The following is a 20,717-nucleotide window of genomic DNA, read 5'->3' as shown; positions in this document are numbered from 1 at the left end:
TTGATCTTTTCTGTAGTTTGTTGCACAATCTCCGGTCCAACCACCACATTCTCTCCAGATTCGTACCAACACAACGGCGTTCTACATCTCCTACCATACAATGCTTCAAACGGAGCCATACCAATACTCGAATGATAACTATTGTTGTAGGTAAACTCAATCAAAGGTAAGTAACTATCCCAAGCACCACTTTTTCCAATACACATGCTCGCAACAAATCCTCTAACGATTGAATCGTTCTCTCAGTCTGACCATCTGTCTGCGGATGATAAGCAGAACTCAATCTCAACTTAGTACCTAAGGCTTCTTGCAATCCTGCCCAGAACTTAGAAGTAAACCTCGGGTCTCTATCTGACACAATACTATCCGGAACACCATGCAAACTCACTATTTTCTCAACATACAACTGAGCCAACTTCTCCATCGGATAATCCATTCTTATTGGAATAAAATGAGCAGATTTCGTTAACTTGTCCACAATAACCCAGATAGAATCACAATTCTTGCTCGTTCTAGGTAAACCAGATACAAAGTCCATAGAAATTCCATCCCACTTCCAATCTGGAACAAACAACGGTTCCATCAATCCAGACGGTTTCTGATGCTCAATTTTCGAATTCGGACAAATTAAGCAAGCATAAACAAACTCAGCAATTTCCTTCTTCATTCGAGGCCACCAAAACAACTTCTTCAAGACATGATACATCTTGGTAGCACCAGGATGAATACTCAATCCACTTCAGTGTCCTTCTTCCAGAATACTCTTTCTGATCTCAGCAACATCGGGTACACACACTCGGTCTCCAAACCTTATAACACCATTCTCATCGACTCGAAATTCACCTCCTCGACCTTGGTTAATCAATGTCAACTTATCTACCAAGACAACGTCAGATTTCTGCCCATTTCTAATCTCCTCAAGGATTCTATTAGTCAACTTCAACATTCCCAACTTAACACTATTGGAAGTACTTTCGCATACTAAACTCAAATCTCGAAATTGCTCGATTAAATCCAATTCTCGCACCATTAACATAGACATATGCAATGACTTCCTGCTTAATGCATCAGCAACCACGTTTGCTTTACCAGGATGGTAATTCAAACCGAAATCATAATCTTTTAGAAATTCTAATTATCTCCTCTGCCTCATATTAAGTTCCTTCTGATTAAAGAGATACTTCAAACTCTTATGATCGCTGAATACTTCAAATCGAGAACCATAAAGATAATGTCTCCACAATTTCAACACAAACACCACAACCGCCAATTCCAAATCATGAGTCGGATAATTCCTTTCATGAATTTTCAACTGTCTTGAAGCATAAGCTACTACCTGCTTATCTTGCATCAAAACACCACCTAAACCCATCAGTGAAGCATCACAGTACACATTGAAAGACTTTGCTGGATTAGGCAAGATTAAGATCGGAGCACTTGTCAATCTTTTCTTCAATTCTTGAAAACCTTTTTCACATTCTGAATCCCATACAAATACCTGTCCTTTTCTTGTTAACTTAGTCATTGGTAACACCAACTTTGAAAATCCTTCAATGAACTTTCTATAGTAACCTGCCAGACCAAGAAAACTACGAATCTCTGAAGCATTCTTCGGCATTACCCACTGAGATACTGCTTCTACCTTCATAGGATCCACTGCGATACCATTCTTTGAAATTACATGGCCAAGAAAACTTACTTTCTTCAACCAGAATTCACATTTAGACAATTTCGCATACAACTTCTTCTCCTTCAATAGCTCCAATACCACTCTCAAATGCTCTGCATGTTCTTCATCACTCTTCGAGTAAATTAGAATGTCATCAATGAACACTACCACAAACTTGTCAAGATACGGGTGAAATATCCTGTTCATATACTCCATGAAAACACCAGGTGCATTAGTAACACCAAATGGCATAACAAAATATGCATAGTGTCCATACCTCGTTCGGAATGCCGTTTTCTGAATATCTTCCGCCTTCACACGAATTTGGTGATATCCAGACCTCAGATCAATTTTTCTAAACACACAAGCTCCAACCAGCTGATCCATCAAATCATCAATCCTCGGCAACGGGTATCGATTCTTGATTGTCACCTTGTTCAGTTGTCTATAATCAACACATAGTCTCATTGAACCTTCTTTCTTCTTAACCAACAGTACCGGTGCACCCCACGGTGACACACTAGGACGAATAAACTTCTTTTCCAACAATTCCTCTAATTGTTTCTTCAGTTCAGTCAATTCTGATGCCGACATGCGATACGGTGCCATCGACACAGGACTAGTTCCAGGAATCAATTCTATAGTGAACTCCACTTCTCTTTCAGGTGGCATCTCATTAACATCTCCTGGAAATACTTCCGGATACTCATTCACTACTCGTAGTTCACCAGTATTATCGCCCCCTTTCGCTTCCATCGAAGAGCACAACATAAATACCACTGCTCCATCATTGACAGCTAAATTCATCTGTTTGGCCGACATAGTCAAATCCTCAACACTAACCTCTTCAGGAAAGATAACCGTCTTCGTAAAACAATTGATATGAACTCGATTAAATTGCAACCAGTTCATCCCCAAAATGACGTCAAGTTGTTCAAGAGGAAGGCACACTAAGTCCATTCCAAACTTTCAACCAAATATGTCAATAGGACAGTTTAAACAAGCAGAAGAAGTAGTTACTGACACTGACGCAGGAGTGTCAATAACCATACTTGTTAGAACAAGATTTGTTCTGATCAATATTCTTAGTTTTGATGATAACAAGGATATGAATTTTGTGTGAGATAATGTGGTACTCTAATACATTGCAATTTCCATTTCAGGAAATATATAAAGAGTATGCACAAATCAGCGCTCAGAAGCTTTGTCTCAGAAGGTTCAGCATGCAACATCAGAACATGGTCTGGCAAGACATCAGAAGATGGTCAAGGCAGAATCAGAACATGGATCTATGAAAGCATCAGAAGAACTTGAGGTCAGAAGCAGAAGCACTGAAGTTCTCATGGTATCACGCTCAGAAGCACTTCAAGGTCAGAAGACAAGAAGATGCTATGCACCAAGCTGTTTGACTCTGATGATATTCAAATATTATATTCACAAACATCAGATCAGAAGAAAGTACAGGTGGCAGGCTACGCTGACTGACAAAAGGAATGTTGGAAGCTATTAAAGGCAACGTCAGTAGACACAGCGTGAACAAGGCTCGAGGTAGTTGACAAAAGCGTGAAACATTAAATGCAAAGCTGTACGGAACACGCAAAGCATTAAATGCGCTCAACGGTCATCTTCTCCAACGCCTATAAATATGAAGTTCTGATGAGAAGCAAGGTTAACAACTCTGAACCAAATTCTGTGAATATTAACTTGCTGAAACGCTGTTCAAGTCAAAACTCAGAAACTTCATCTTCATCAAAGCTCACTACATTGCTGTTGTAATATATTAGTGAGATTAAGCTTAAACGTTAAGAGAAATATCACTATTGTGATTATAGCTTTTAAGAAGCATTATAAAACTCTTATTTGATTACATTAATTTGTAAGTAACTAGAGTGATCAAGTGTTGATCTGGATACTCTAGGAAGTCTTAGCTTGTGTCTAAGCAGTTGTAATTAGAGTGATCACGTGGTGGTCAGGATACTCTAAGAAAGTCTTAGCTTGTGTCTAAGCATTTGTTCCTGGAGTGATCAGGTTGTGATCAGGATAATGTAGAAGACTTAGTCGCGGACTAAGTGGAAAACCATTGTAATATGTTGCGATTAGTGGATTAAATCCTCAGGTGAGGTAAATCACTCCGTGGGGGTGGACTGGAGTAGTTTAGTTAACAACGAACCAGGTTAAAAATAACTGTGCATATTGTTTTTATCGTTCAAGTTTTTAGACTACACTTATTCAACCCCCCCTTTCTAAGTGTTTTTCTATCCTTCAATTGGTATCAGAGCGTCGGTTCTAAGGTGCAAGTACTTAACCGTGTTTAGAAAAGATTCAGGAAGAGAAAAACGCTTCAGTAAAAGATGGCTGGTGAAATTCCAACAAATCCAACTCCATCTACATCTGGCTCTGCTGAGCAATACAATGGTAACAATGGTTATACTAGACCACCAGTATTTGATGGTGAAAACTTTGAATACTGGAAAGATAAACTGGAAAGTTACTTTCTTGGTCTGGATGCTGATCTATGGGATCTTCTGTTGGATGGTTACAAACATCCTGTTAAAGCTACTGGTGTAAGGCTCATGAGAAGCGAAATGAATGATGATCAAAAGAAAGATTTCAAGAATCATCACAAATGCAGGACTGTTTTGCTGAATGTTATCTCTCATGCTGAGTATGAGAAGATATCTAACAGGGAAACGGCCCATGACATATATGAGTCCTTGAAGATGATTCATGAAGGAAATGCTCAAGTCAAGGAGACCAAAGCTCTTGCTCTAATCCAGAAATATGAAGCCTTCAAGATGGAGGATGATGAAGACATTGAGAAGATGTTTTCAAGATTTCAAACTCTGACTGCTGGATTGAGAGTTATGGATAAAGGCTACACTGTAACACCCTTCTAAACCCCACGGGAATTAATAATTAATTTTCAGAGTAAAACATGAAAACAAGGGTGCCACAATTCCAATTAAAACAAATTCATCATATATTCATTGTCATGCTTTCACTAAGGAACAATTCACCATAATACATAAAATCTCATGTTTACACAGCGGAAAATTCATCATACGGATAAGCATAACATCATCTATGCAATAATCCACAGAATCTAATACAATAACAACACGATAGAGTATCATCATAAACTCTAAACTAGCGTTCCCCCAGTGTTACAATATCAGAGCATGACACCTGACGCTACACTAAACACTGACTTATGAGCTAATCCTCACCAAGTCGAAAGCAGCTATCCTCAATCTGAAAATGTCAACAGTAAGGGTGAGTCTCATCACAGTTAACAAATGTTATTGCATCTTAAATAACAACACATCATAGTTATATCATTCACCCAATTTCATCATATTCAGATTATCAGGAACATCCATCATTTACACAAACGTCAACAAAACACATCTTTCAAACAGACAATCATACTCAACATTAATTCAACAAAACACACAACCAACACATCATCGATATTTATAACACTGGAATACTTCCAATCATGTTATAAAAGTATGCATATGTATGAACTGACACTATGCATGTGGTACCAACCTCATCAAATGGGAATAACCCATGACCGATCCAACATCATCAAGATACGGCCCTGCCAGCACAGATTCCACACAATGGGAATCATGCCCTTCACTGATCCAACACACCCTTATGGATACAGTATCATCAATGAACATGAATGAATGCAACATATACAACATACTATACCATCGTCAAGTCTAATGAGTAACATCATCAAATACCCATTTCATCATCATCATCATCATCAAAGTATGTTTATATACATTAGCATCATTCAAATATAATCGATCATCATCATCATCATCATTAAAGAACATACAAGTGTCCACATCAATCATCATCATCAAAAATAAGGACACACATGTATTCACATCATTTCAAAGCAAATCAGTCATCATCATACGACTCTAAACAAATCATCACATCATAATGTTTTTCAAAACAACATCTCATATTGTCACATTTCATCCTATATGTCAACAATACATCATCCAATTAAACAAATCGTCACATGATTAATATTTCAACATATCATGTATTTAACACATCTCATCACATATATGTACAATACATCATACATCAAGAAATAAAATCATATTTAAAAATAATTGGATTCACACCTCATTTCATCATTTAAAACATAGGCTATCTCATAAGATTCATCGTGCTCGAAACGGCACTAAAAACAGACCTATGGTTCGAAAGTTACACATCATTTAACTTTCCCAAGAGATAACTATCGCTACAGCACGCGGCGCAACCAAAGTTCGCGGCGCGACCTGAACCACACAAACACGTTCGCGGCGCCAACCTATGCACGCGGCGCGAAACGAGAAAACAAGTACGCCTTCGCGGCGCCAACACAGGTACGCGGCGCGACCTGTGCGTATCACAATTTCCTGGCATTCTGCCCACCTGTTCGCGGCGCCAACCCTGTGCACGCGGCGCGAACCGGCGATTTCAGAAACCCCAACCTGCAGAAAACAGCATTCTATGCATTCCAAACACACCCAATTCATACCAGTACGAACCTAGGAAAATCGAATGCACAAACAACACGAAGAACACCTCATAATACCTCAATCACGCATCAATTGGGACCAAAACAACATAGGTATCATGGATTCAAACATAGGGATCAAACATCATACAATTCGACTAAATCCCTAAATCTATCATATAATCCAATTGACTCAACAACATCCCTAATCAATATTATTATCTAAGAACACGATAATAGATGATAACCGGAGAGTCCCCCCTTACCTTAGCCAAAGATTCTTGATTGGTCTCTCCCTCCATTGCTCCTCTTCACGTACCAGCTTCCCAATCCCTCATCTCCTCTGCTCTGCTTTTCACGTTCCTTTTCTTATTCTCAATTCCTTATTATTTTATAAAATAACCTTTAATTGGAATAAGACCTTTACTAACATAACACCCCCTCATTCCTTAACGTCACACATGGCCCAACACCATAAACCATCATTTTCCAATTAAATTCTACAAATCACCAATAATTCTAATTATTAAATTAAATTTCCATTTAAATTAAAAATTAAAATATACGGGTGTTACATACACCAAGGCTGATCATGTAAAGAAGATCATCAAAAGCTTGCCCAGAAGATGGGGCCCAATGGTGACTGCATTCAAGATTGCGAAGAATCTGAATGAAGTTTCTTTGGAAGAGCTGATCAGTGCCTTGAGAAGCCATGAAATTGAGCTGGACGCAAACGAGCCTCAGAAGAAAGGTAAGTCTATTGCATTAAAATCTAATGTTAAAAAATGCACTAACGCTTTTCAGGCTAGAGAAGAAGATCCTGAAGAATCAGAATCTGAAGAAGAAGATGAACTGTCCATGATCTCCAGAAGGGTAAACCAACTCTGGAAGAGCAAACAAAGGAAGTTCAAAAGCTTCAGAAGTTCAAAGAGATTTGAACGTGGAGAATCTTCTGGTGACAGAAGATCTGACAAGAAGAAGGCTGTCTGCTATGAGTGCAATGAGCCTGGACATTACAAGAACGAGTGTCCGAAACTTCAGAAGGAGAATCCCAAGAAGAAGTTTCATAAGAAGAAAGGTCTTATGGCAACATGGGATGATTCTGAATCAGAATCAGGATCAGACTCTGAAGGAGAGCAGGCAAACTTTGCGCTGATGGCGACAGAAGATGATGGATCAGAATCTACATCAGAATCAGATTCTGAAGAGGTATTTTCTGAACTATCTAGAGAAGAGTTAGTTTCCAGTCTAACAGAGCTTCTTGAATTAAAAGCTCATCTTAGTATCAAATACAAAAAGCTGAAAAAGCAATTTGAATTTGAAACTAAGAAGCTTGAGTTGGAAAATTCTGAATTAAAAGAAAAAGTTTTAAAATTATCCAATAATGTTGGATCTCCTTCTGATTCAGAAAAATCCACTCCTAGTCTGAATCATATTCTGAAAGAATACGATTTATGTTTCAGGAAGTTCTTATCTAGAAGTATTGGCAGAAGTCAGCTAGCTTCTATGATATATGCTGTGTCTGGGAACAAGAGAGTTGGCATTGGTTATGAGGGTGAAATCCTATACAAGCTTGAATCTGTGGATGATATGAAAATATCATACAAGCCTCTGTATAACCAATTTAAATTTGGCCACTCCCATGATATTAAGCACACATCACATGCACAAAGTTTTCACATAACACACACCAAGAAGCATGTGACACAACCTAAGAAATATCATGGAACTCAGAATAAGAAATATCATGCTGTTCCTCCTGTTAAATATTTTGCTAAACCCAAGTTCAATCAGAACTTGAGGAGAACTAACAAGAAAGGACCCAAGAAAATGTGGGTACCTAAGGAAAAGATTATTCCTATTGCAGATATCCTTGGCGGCAAAGAGGACAGAAAGCAAAATGTCATGGTACCTGGACTCTGGGTGCTCGCGACACATGACGGGAAGAAGGTCTACATTCCAAGACCTGGTGCTTAAACCAGGTGGAGAAGTCAAGTTTGGAGGAGATCAGAAGGGCAAAATCATTGGCTCTGGAACCATAAGTCTTGGTAACTCTCCTTCCATAACTAATGTACTTCTTGTTGAAGGATTAACGCATAACTTATTGTCCATAAGTCAATTAAGTGACAATGGTTATGATATAATCTTCAATCAAAAGTCTTGCAAGGCTGTAAGTCAGAAGGATGGCTCAATCCTATTTACAGGCAAGAGGAAGAACAACATTTATAAGATTGATCTTTCTGATCTTGAGAAGCAGAAGGTGACTTGTCTTATGTCTGTTTCTGAAGAGCAATGGGTCTGGCACAGAAGATTAGGACATGCTAGTTTGAGAAAGATTTCTCAGATTAACAAACTAAATCTGGTCAGAGGACTCCCAAATCTGAAATACAAATCAGATGCTCTTTGTGAAGCATGTCAGAAGGGCAAGTTCTCCAGACCTGCATTCAAGTCTAAAAATGTTGTTTCTACCTCAAGGCCGTTAGAACTCTTGCGCATTGATCTGTTTGGCCCAGTCAAAACAGCATCTGTCAGAGGGAAGAAATATGGATTAGTCATCGTTGATGATTATAGCCGCTGGACATGGGTAAAGTTCTTGAAACACAAGAATGAGTCTCATTCAGTGTTCTTTGAATTCTGCACTCAGATTCAATCTGAGAAAGAGTGTAAAATCATAAAGGTCAGAAGTGATCATGGTGGCGAATTTGAGAACAAATTCTTTGAGGAGTTCTTCAAAGAAAATGGTATTGCCCATGATTTCTCTTGTCCTAGAACTCCACAGCAAAATGGAGTTGTAGAGCGAAAGAATAGGACTCTACAAGAAATGGCCAGAACCATGATCAATGAAACCAATATGGCCAAGCATTTCTGGGCAGAAGCAATTAACACTGCGTGTTATATTAAGAATAGAATCTCTATCAGACCTATTCTAAATAAGACTCCTTATGAATTGTGGAAGAACAGAAAGCCCAACATTTCATATTTCCATCCTTTTGGATGTGTATGTTTTATTCTGAATACTAAAGATCATCTTGGTAAGTTTGATTCCAAAGCACAAAAATGTTTCCTTCTTGGATATTCTGAACGCTCTAAAGGCTACAGAGTATACAATACTGAAACATTGATTGTAGAAGAATCAATCAATATCAGGTTTGATGATAAGCTTGGTCTTGAAAAACCAAAGCAGTTTGAGAATTTTGCAGATTTTGATATTGAGATATCAGAAGTTGAAGAACCAAGAAGCAAAGCTGCAGAAGATGGCAGTCTCAGAAGCAATGGATCAGAAGATCAAGTTGCTGCATCTTTAGAGTATCTCAGGATTTCTGAAGAACCAACTATCAGAAGATCACCTAGACTTGCTTCAGCTCATTCAGAAGATGTGATCCTTGGGAAGAAAGATGATCCCATTAGAACAAGGGCATTCCTTAAGAACAATGCAGAATGTCAATTAGGTCTTGTTTCATTGATCGAGCCAACTTCTGTTGATCAAGCTCTAGAAGATCCAGACTGGATAATTGCCATGCAAGAAGAACTAAATCAGTTTACAAGGAATGATGTATGGGACTTGGTTCCTAGACCAAAAGGATTTAACATCATCGGTACTAAGTGGGTTTTCAGAAACAAGCTAAGTGAGAAGGTGAAGTGGTAAGAAACAAAGCCAGACTGGTTGCTCAGGGTTATAGTCAGCAAGAAGGGATTGATTATACAAAAACCTTTGCACCAGTGGCCAGGTTAGAATCTATTCGTCTATTAATTTCTTTTGCCACTCAACACAACATCACTCTCTATCAGATGGATGTCAAGAGTGCCTTCTTAAATGGTTATATAGATGAAGAAGTTTATGTTCACCAACCTCCTGGTTTTGAAGACTCCATGTCTCCAAATCATGTTTTCAAATTAAAGAAATCATTATACGGATTGAAACAAGCTCCCAGAGCTTGGTATGAACGTTTGAGTTCTTTCCTTCTGGAAAATGGTTTCACTAGAGGAAAAGTGGACACCACTCTCTTTTGTAAAACATTTAAAAAGGATATTTTAATTTGTCAAATATATGTTGATGATATTATCTTTGGAACATCTAATGCTACACTTGGAAAGGAGTTTGCTGAGTCTATGCAGGCTGAATTTGAAATGAGCATGATGGGAGAACTCAAGTATTTTCTTGGGATTCAAATCAACCAAACTTCCGATGGAACCTATGTTCATCAAACGAAGTATGTGAAAGAACTTCTGAAGAAGTTTAATCTTTCTGAAAGCAAAGAAGCCAAAACTCCTATGCATCCAACATGTGTATTGGGTAAGGATGAGGTAAGTAAGAAGGTAGATCAGAAGTTGTACAGAGGTATGATTGGATCTCTTCTATATCTAACTGCTTCTAGACCTGACATTCTCTTTAGTGTTTGTTTGTTTGCTCGATTCCAATCAGATCCAAGAGAATCTCATTTAACAGCGGTTAAGAGAATTCTAAGGTATCTGAAAGGTACTACTAATGTTGGTTTAGTTTACAGAAGATCTAAAGATTACAACTTAGTAGGATTCTGTGATGCTGACTATGCTGGAGATAGAATAGAAAGAAAGAGCACTTCTGGAAGTTGTCAATTTCTTGGAAGTCATCTGATCTCATGGTACAGCAAGAAGCAAGCTACTATTGCCCTCTCAACAACAGAAGCAGAATATGTTGCTGCTGCTGGTTGTAGAGCACAAATGCTCTGGATGAGAAGTCAGCTAGAAGATTATCAGATATATGAGAGTAACATTCCTATTTTCTGTGATAATACTTCTGCTATATGTTTATCTAAGAATCCTATTTTACATTCAAAAGCTAAACATATTGAGATTAAACATCATTTCATAAGGGACTATGTTCAGAAGGGTGTTATATCTTTAAACTTTGTGGATACAGACCATCAATGGGCTGATATCTTTACAAAACCCCTTGCTGAAGATAGGTTTAAGTTCATTCTGAAGAATATCAGTATGGATTTATGCCCAGAATGAGAAGATGAGAAGATCTTATGTATGAGTATCTTCTGAAATGAAATTGGATTTATTTTTTTAAGAAGTTCTGATTGAAATCAATTAGAAATTGTGATTCAGTTATTACTAACGTTTCATTGTCTAAGTTGATTCAGAATCTCTTTAAAAGCAAAACAGCTGTAACTGGCTATCCAGATGGTAAACACGTGTTCACTATTCCTGGACAAGCGTGCGTGCAGTTGAGGGGACGTCTACTTAGGTAACTGTGCAAATCTCGTCTTTTGTCATTATTATCTCTCCTCACGTCAAATAACATTAAATGCCATTCATCATTTCATTTATTGTCCTTCTTTTCTTTTTATATTCCTCGAACGTTTCCCTCTTCTTTTTCCCTCTATTTATTCCGTCTTTTCGTTGCATTTTTTTCAATAAGTCTTGGTTCTCTTTCTCTTTCTTTTTCTCTCTTGTCCAACAAAGTTTTTCTTTGGCATAAACCCTAGTTCATTCATCTTCAACCTAGCGTTCATCATGAATCCTTTCAACTCAATGAGAACGGATGGAAGGGTAAATCAGTTACAGGATGTGAAGCATATCTTGGGATGGCTCTCCAAGTCTCTTTCAAGACAGATCTCTTCTTCAATGTTGTTATCAACATTTATCCAAAGGAAGAAGACCTTCTTGAGTCACTGGAGCCCGTTTGCAACATTAGCTCCCTGTCTATGAACTGTCCCTCACTTCCTCTTTGGTCTCTTGGATCTCTCCTACAGTGGAGGTTCTAGTCTGGACAGGCATGAAGAGCTTTTCAAGCTTCCATGGCTGAACAAACTGAAGACCAGAGGGTTCTTGAGTTGTTTGCGCAGTCTTTGCGTAGGATAGAGTCTTAGGCTTTGTGTCGTTGTAGTTTTCTTTCCTTGCTGCATCTGTTTTCCTGCATTCCTCTTTTGTAATCTTTCTCGTTGAAATCAATGAAAAGTTATTTATGTTTCTTTCCTTTTGTCTCTTGCTTTACATCTGAATCTTTTATGCTTTTTGATGTTATGACAAAAAGGGGGAGAAAATATATGATAAATGATCTGATTAATATTATCAGTTACCGAGTAAAAAGAACCCCACATTTACTAACAGAAGCTGCAAGCTTCATGTGTTTTTAAGTTGTGTTGTTGCAGGAATCGAAGATTCAAGATCAACATAAGAAGCAACAAGATGAATCAAGCTCTTGGATTCTTGAAGCAAGCTGAGTGCTAGGAAACTTCAGAATCAGAAGCAAGAAGAAAGAATGATCAGAAATAGCTCTTGGATTCTTGAAGCAAGCTGAGTGCTAGGAAACTTCAGAATCAGAAGCAAGAAGGAAGAATGATCAAAAATTCTGATAATAGAATATGATCCAAATCACTGTCTATTTGCTCTGATACATTGTCTATTGGATCTGATATATTCTATATGGCTTATATGGCTCTGATACATATTTTGTGTTCTGATACACATTTTATGTTCTAATTCATTCATGCTGACTTTTGTCGTTTAGTTTTGTTCTGTAACATTTCAGGATGTAGAGATGCTCTGATGATGCTCTGGTACATTCAACAATGTTCTGATACAATCTAGCATGAAGTGACGTAAGAAGAAATTCAAAGCTCTGAAGCTATCCGAGGAAAGCAGAAATCAGAAGCTGTGAATGTTCTATAGATCCAGAAAACTCAAGTTCTGAAGCTGTCCTAAATGGAAGCATGAATCAGAAGCTGTGAATGTTCTGAAGATCAAAGAAATTCAAGTTCTGAAGCTGTCCTAAATGGAAGCAGGAATCAGAAGCTGTGAATGTTCTGAAGATCAAAGAAATTCAAGTTCTGAAGCTGTCCTAAATGGAAGCAGGAATCAGAAGCTGTGAGTGTTCTAGGGATCTAAAGAAATTCAAGTTCTGAAGCTGTCCAATGGAAGCAGAAGTCAAAAGCTATAAATTATCAGAAGCAAGAAGCTTATGTGATCGTCTCTACCGAAATAATCAGGGAAGTCTTTTATTATTAAAGTTCTTCGAGTATTTATTTCAGGGGGAGATTATTCATCTCAGGGGGAGATTGTTAATCTCAGGGGGAGACATATTCACATGCTTATGCTATAGCTGTGTAATTTGTCTTAAGCCGTCTGCTCTTTCTGATCGCAAATTCATATCATTTATATATGTTTTTGTCATCATCAAAAAGGGGGAGATTGTTAGAACAAGATTTGTTCTGATCAATATTCTTAGTTTTGATGATAACAAGGATATGAATTTTGTGTGAGATAATGTGGTACTCTAATACATTGCAATTTCCATTTCAGGAAATATATAAAGAGTATGCACAAATCAGCGCTCAGAAGCTTTGTCTCAGAAGGTTCAGCATGCAACATCAGAACATGGTCTGGCAAGACATCAGAAGATGGTCAAGGCAGAATCAGAACATGGATCTATGAAAGCATCAGAAGAACTTGAGGTCAGAAGCAGAAGCACTGAAGTTCTCATGGTATCACGCTCAGAAGCACTTCAAGGTCAGAAGACAAGAAGATGCTATGCACCAAGCTGTTTGACTCTGATGATATTCAAATATTATATTCACAAACATCAGATCAGAAGAAAGTACAGGTGGCAGGCTACGCTGACTGACAAAAGGAACGTTGGAAGCTATTAAAGGCAACGTCAGTAGACACAGCGTGAACAAGGCTCGAGGTAGTTGACAAAAGCGTGAAATATTAAATGCAAAGCTGTACGGAACACGCAAAGCATTAAATGCGCTCAACGGTCATCTTCTCCAACGCCTATAAATATGAAGTTCTAATGAGAAGCAAGGTTAACAACTCTGAACCAAATTCTGTGAATATTAACTTGCTGAAACGCTGTTCAAGTCAAAACTCAGAAACTTCATCTTCATCAAAGCTCACTACATTGCTGTTGTAATATATTAGTGAGATTAAGCTTAAACGTTAAGAGAAATATCACTGTTGTGATTATAGCTTTTAAGAAGCATTGTAAAACTCTTATTTGATTACATTAATTTGTAAGTAACTAGAGTGATCAAGTGTTGATCAGGATACTCTAGGAAGTCTTAGCTTGTGTCTAAGCAGTTGTAATTAGAGTGATCACGTGGTGGTCAGGATACTCTAAGAAAGTCTTAGCTTTTGTCTAAGCATTTGTTCCTGGAGTGATCAGGTTGTGATCAGGATACTCTAGAAGACTTAGTCGCGGACTAAGTGGAAAACCATTGTAATCTGTTGCGATTAGTGGATTAAATCCTCAGGTGAGGTAAATCACTCCGTGGGGGTGGACTGGAGTAGTTTAGTTAACAACGAACCAGGATAAAAATAACTGTGCATATTGTTTTTATCGTTCAAGTTTTTAGACTACACTTATTCAAACCCCCCTTTCTAAGTGTTTTTCTATCCTTCAATACTTCCATGAATAACAGATATTTCTAATCCCAATCGTTTAGCACAATCCAATGAAATGAACGAATGAGTCGCTCCAGTATCAATAATGGCAACTAAAGGTGTGTCATGGATAAAACACGTACCTTTAATCAGACGATCTTCCAGAGTAGTCTCTGACCCAGACAAGGCAAAGACTTTTCCACCAACCTGATCCTTCTTCGGTTTAGTGCAGTGTGGACTGATGTGACCCTCTTCGCTGCAATTGTAGCAAGTCACGATCTTCACCCTACAATCAGAAGCAATATGACCCGTCTTACCACACTTGAAGCATTTCTTTTCTCCACTCTTGCACTCATTCCTTCTATGCCCAGTCTCACCACAGTTATAGCACCTAACGGGAGCACCAGAATCTCCCCCACTAGGCCTCTTCCAATCCCTAGCTCTAGGATTTCCTCTACCATATGGCTTACCTCTATCCATAGGCTTCTTACCTTTCTTGTCAAATAACTCGCAAGAGTGAGATGACTTCAGTTTAAGGTTATCCTCTTCGAAGATCCTACTACAGTCCACCAAATCAACAAATCGCCGAATCCTCTGATACCGGATTCCTTGCTTGATCTCATCGCGAAGACCATTCTCAAACTTGATGCACTTTGAGAATTCACTAGCTTCGTCATTGTTGTAGTGAACGTAGTACTTCGCCAACTCAACAAATTTCGAAGCATACTCTGGTACCGTCATATTACCCTGAGTCAGCTCCAAAAATTCGATTTCTTTCCTGCCTCGAACGTCTTCAGGAAAATACCTCCTTAGAAACTCTCTTTTGAACACAGCCCAGGAAATAGCTACACCGTCAGCATCCAGTTCAGCTCTAGTAGCCATCCACCAGTCATCAGCCTCTTCGGACAACATATGAGTACCATACCTCACTTCCAGGTTCTCAGCACAATCGATGACTTTGAAAATCCTCTTGATCTCCTTAAGCCACTTCTGAGCACCTTCAGGATCATGCGTGCCCTTGAACAACGGAGGATTGTTCCTCTGAAAACTGTTCAGCTGCCTGTCAGCACCAATCACAGCTCCATTGACATTCCCTCCCAGCACACCAGCAATCATGCCCAAAGCCTCAGCGATAGCATCGTCGTTTCTTCCACCTCTTCCAGCCACTGTTCTGCTAATCCACAAAATAATTCCATTAGAATCAAAGTATCGACAGTGATAACTCGCACTTGTCACATACAAAAGGGAAAGACTAACACTAAGACTCTGGTCACAACGACCGACTATGCTCTGATACCACTATTGTAACACCCTTCTAACCCCGCGGCAATTTAAACAAATAATCAGAGTAAAAACATACACACAAGGGTGTCACAATTATTTAAAATAAATAAATCAATCATGGTCAAAGTCATGCTTCGTTAGGAAACGGTTCACCAAAACGTAATCATGTTTATTACAGCGGAATACGAAACATCATCAACTACAACCAAACAGAAATATAATCCAGCACCAATAAAATGGAATAATCTCATAAAACTCTAAAACTCTCTCGTTCCCCAGTGTTACAAGACCAGAGCATGACTGACACGACCCAACATAAATGGATAAACTCTACGAGTCATCCTCACCAAGCACTAATGCCGCTACTCCTCAATCTGAAAATGACAACATGTAAGGGTGAGTCTCATTCTCAATTAGAAAATATTATGCAATTCATAAATAACAAGCATCATAATATACCGTTCACCCAATTATACATATTCAGATTCACACAATAATGGATTACAATACATAACACAAAAATCCATACAATCATGTTATGACGAAATGCAATGACACAACCGACACTATGCATGTGGTACCAATAAACCGCGGAATCAATCCACCTAACCGATCTACGCCTCATCGAGATACGGCCCACCGACACAATTTCCGCACAATGGGAAATATGTCCACCAACGATCCAAAACATCACCGGGATCCAACATCAAATGCATATGAGTGAATGAAACACACATAACATACTTAAAACATCACCGAATCACGATGAACAATTCATCTCAACACCACATCACCGAAATAGTATGTACATGTTTTCAACATCATTCAAACAGTCATGCATTCATCCCAATCATAATAATAATCACAACCAATTCATCATCACATCAAACACATTGTCACACCTATCTCATATGCACACAATGTTCAATTCTCATCAAGTAATTAAATCGAGTTTTAAAGAAATAAAGTCGGCCACCGCCCATATTCATCATTCGTCATATAAAACATTTAATTACTTGCACAACGCTCAAAACGGCATTAAGAAATGATACACGGATCAAAAGATACGTTATTTTAAAGTTTTAGAAATATTCACACACAACAAGGTTCGCTCAGCGAAGCAAGACAGAAGCGAATCCTTCAGACCTCCGCTCAGCGGACCACTAGTGACGTCCAACAGAAGCGAACTACGTTGGGACCTCCGCTCAGCGGACCCCCCCTCCGCTCAGCGGACCTGCGATTTCAGCAAACCCCAAGTCTGCGACAGACCCTGCGATTTCACACCCTTTTCACCCAAAAACGATTCCAGACATCACATACAAGCATACAATTATCATATATTCAATTATACACCACAAAACATCATTTAAACGCATTATTAACCAAATAGTTCACACAATTATCATCAATTCAATCCAATTATAACAACCTAACCTAACAACCCCAATGTCTAATTGAATCAAACCATACATCAATCTACCTATTACCTAAGACCACATAAGAGATACTAAAAGGAAGAGTCCCCCTTACCTCGATGAATCTCTTGAATGTTCTCCTTCCGGTTCCACGTTCTTGCCTCTTTCTCTTCTCTTGCCCTTTTCACGTGTTCTTCCTTTTTTCCCCAAATGGTTCCTTTTTCTTATTTTATGAAAAATAAAATAAAATAAATTAACCACAACTTAGTAAAAGGCCTAACTAATTAGCACCCCTCTTTTACTAACATCACACTATAAGCCCAATAGCTTTACTCCATCATTTTCCAATTAAATCCAATTAAAATACTAAAATTCCACTTATTTAATTTAAATCCAAATCAAATTAATAAACTAAAATTATGGGGTGTTACAACGTACCCCTCTACACAGTGTCATTCTTGGGTGGCCTCCATACGCCGATACTTCTCTGGGACCAAATTATGCGCCCAGTCCTCAAATATAGCAGTGAAGTTCACTCGGGTAATTGTGTCTGGAGCAGCCTCAAACGATGACCTCGGTATCATCTGCACACGTTCAAACTGCCTCATGCACCGCTCCGGCATATACCTCACCATAGTGTTGGCCTCCCATGCCAACCATCCATAATATAACGTGATGCAGTCGAATGGGACAACAACAGTGTAGTCGGTGAATGGTGTCCAACAGATATCACCGTGAGCAGTGCGGTCCAGGTACCCGCGATATGATCCCACTGCGTTATTCCCCCATTGGAGAACGTATCGGGCGGTCCTGGGTATTGCGTCATCGTACGCAAAATCAATGGCGAAGCCGAGGATGCGGGGGAAGTAGGAGATGATCCAGCCGTGAAACACAAATACGATAATATGTCAAAGAGTGCAGTGTCTACCAAGAACATGAATCAGCACCTCAGAGCGCATGCATGGTGATACTCTGTTAAAAGCTCGTAACCCTCCTGCTCGGACTCTGCTGCCGCTAGAGCTGTCAAAATGGGCTACCCGACCCATTTAGGGCCGGCCCTAATGGGCCTGGGCTTTTTAGGGCTGAGCCAAAAAAGCCTTATTGTATATGGGCCTCAAAATTACTACCCGAGCCCGGCCCTAGATGGGCTTCGGGCTACCTAGCCCTAAACGGGCTGTTTTTTAATAATATAAAATTAAAATAAAAAATCTATTATTTTATTATAGATTAAATAAAAAATTATATTATTTTAAACATAATAAATTTTTAAGTACTATATTATATTTTATAAAGAGTTTAATGGTGATGCACTGACAGTGTAAAAAAGTTTTACACTGTCATCCAATGAAAATATATCATTCTGCCATGTCATCTCAGTAATTTAAAAATAATAGTATGACTTGGTAAGATACATGGTCGTGATTGGTTGACAGTGTAAAACTTTTTTACACTGTCAGTGCATCACCCATTTTCTCTTTTATAAATACTATAATGTGTTTTTTGATACAATACATGTTTAAATTGTAGAAAATAATACTCAAATATTTAATATAAGAGAAACTACTAGAATACGAGGAAATAATTTTGATTATATTAATGTATAATATTTAAAAGAGAAAGATTGAATATAATAGAAAAAAATTTAGTGAAGTGAGAAAAATCAATGTTTTATTTTGGAATAACCCAATAGAAAACTAATATAATTTTTTAAAATTTATAGTTGTGTGGGCCTTATGGGCTACCCATGGCCCATATGGGCTAGCCTTAATGGGTAGCGGGCTTTTTAGGGTTAGGCTAAAAAAGCCCTTAAACATATAGGCTCTAATTTGAAGGCAAAAGCCCTGTGAATTTTTCGGCCGGCCCATATAGGCTTAGTCCATTTTGACAGCTCTAGCTGCCGCCACCAAGTGGTTCTCATACAGCTCTGTCAAGCTGGAGAACCGGATATGGGCCCCATTCGTCGTCCGTCACTCAAAATCTGCCATGTTTGGGTCCATACCCAGATAGTCGACCATCCACTCAATAACATCGATCCTTTGTATCCGAAAATGGTGCAGCAGCCTCCCTCTGATCGGCAGGTGGAGCAGACAACGAACATCATGCAAGGTGATCGTCATCTCCCCAACAGGAAAGTGGAAAGAAGACGTCTCCTTGTGCCATCGCTCCACGAAAGCCCCATGCATGCCGTGGCTGATAGTGATATACTCGGTCATGCACAACCCGTCGAGCCCGGAACCAGATACCACATCATTAAACCACTGGTCATCTGGTTTAAACAGATCAAAAATCTTCCGTGCGTGGTTCACAGATTTTATCGTCGGCCTATCCTGTTACCACAAAAACAAAAAACAAAAAAGATTGTTAGTTAAAAAAACGGTTAAATTATAAAGTGTAATTAAAAAAACCTAAATAAAAAACGGTAAAATTATAAAGTGTAATTAAAAAAATACCTGTCCTTCCCAGACACGCCGAGCGACTTGGTCGTGGTAGTAAATAAGCAAGGAAGTGTCTCTAGGCCCTCCCAGGTAGCCCTGCTCCTCCTCCTCCCCGTGCGGAGGATCAACATCAGGTATCACCTCCTCCTCATCCTCCCGTACCTCCTGATGGGAAGAAAACACCCGAGCTAGCCGACTCCTCGATCCAGATGAGGAACCAGGCTCATCCATCTAGACGAAGACTCGTACTCTATCCTGTCCCTGTGTCGATGTCAACTGTGACGCTTGCTCGCGTCTAGCCGACGCTGTCTGAGTCTCTCTGCCTTGTCTAAGTCGTGCGAGGTTGCCTGTCATTTTCCTGAAAAAATTGAAATCCATAAGAATGCGAAACAATCAAGAAAATAAAATAAAAACGTTTATGGCTTAATTTCGGAAGTGCATTTCCGAAACTGGCCAAGGAGGTGTTTTCGGAAATGCACTTCCGAAACCCCCCCTTGCGAACTCCATTTTTGCAGAACTTCCAATCCTCGTCCTAAGTGAATCAAAATCAAATTTTTCCTATCTAAGTATATCTAAGTATATCCAGTGACATATAATAACTTAAATGTACTATATTATACTAATTTCTAACACCCCTAATATCAATTTCAATCATAAATTTCAAGTTTTGAAAACTTACAGATTTGAGGTGTTGTTGGAGGTGCTTTAGAAGTGGTCTTTGATTGTTAAATAGCAATTTGATGTTCTTTGAAGTAGCCTTTGTTTGTAGGGTGCTTCTGCAAATGTTGAGTAATTTGGAAGGTTTGAGAAATTTAGAATAAAATGAAAATGGGGGAGACTGTTTTGTTTAAACAGCAAAACACGCATTTTTTAAAAAATGCATCTCTAAAAATGTTGTTTTCGAAAATGTATTTCAGAAATAATTTTTTTAAATAAAAAAAGTGTTTTCGAAAAAAGATGGGGTCTTTAAAAAAAATTCCTAAATTAAATTAATTTCAATTCAATTC

Source organism: Vicia villosa, linkage group LG3, assembly GCF_029867415.1.
Source record: "Vicia villosa cultivar HV-30 ecotype Madison, WI linkage group LG3, Vvil1.0, whole genome shotgun sequence".
NCBI classification, from domain to species: Eukaryota; Viridiplantae; Streptophyta; class Magnoliopsida; order Fabales; family Fabaceae; genus Vicia; species Vicia villosa.
The sequence above is the reverse complement of the archived record's forward strand: the minus strand, read 5'-3'. Positions refer to the sequence as shown.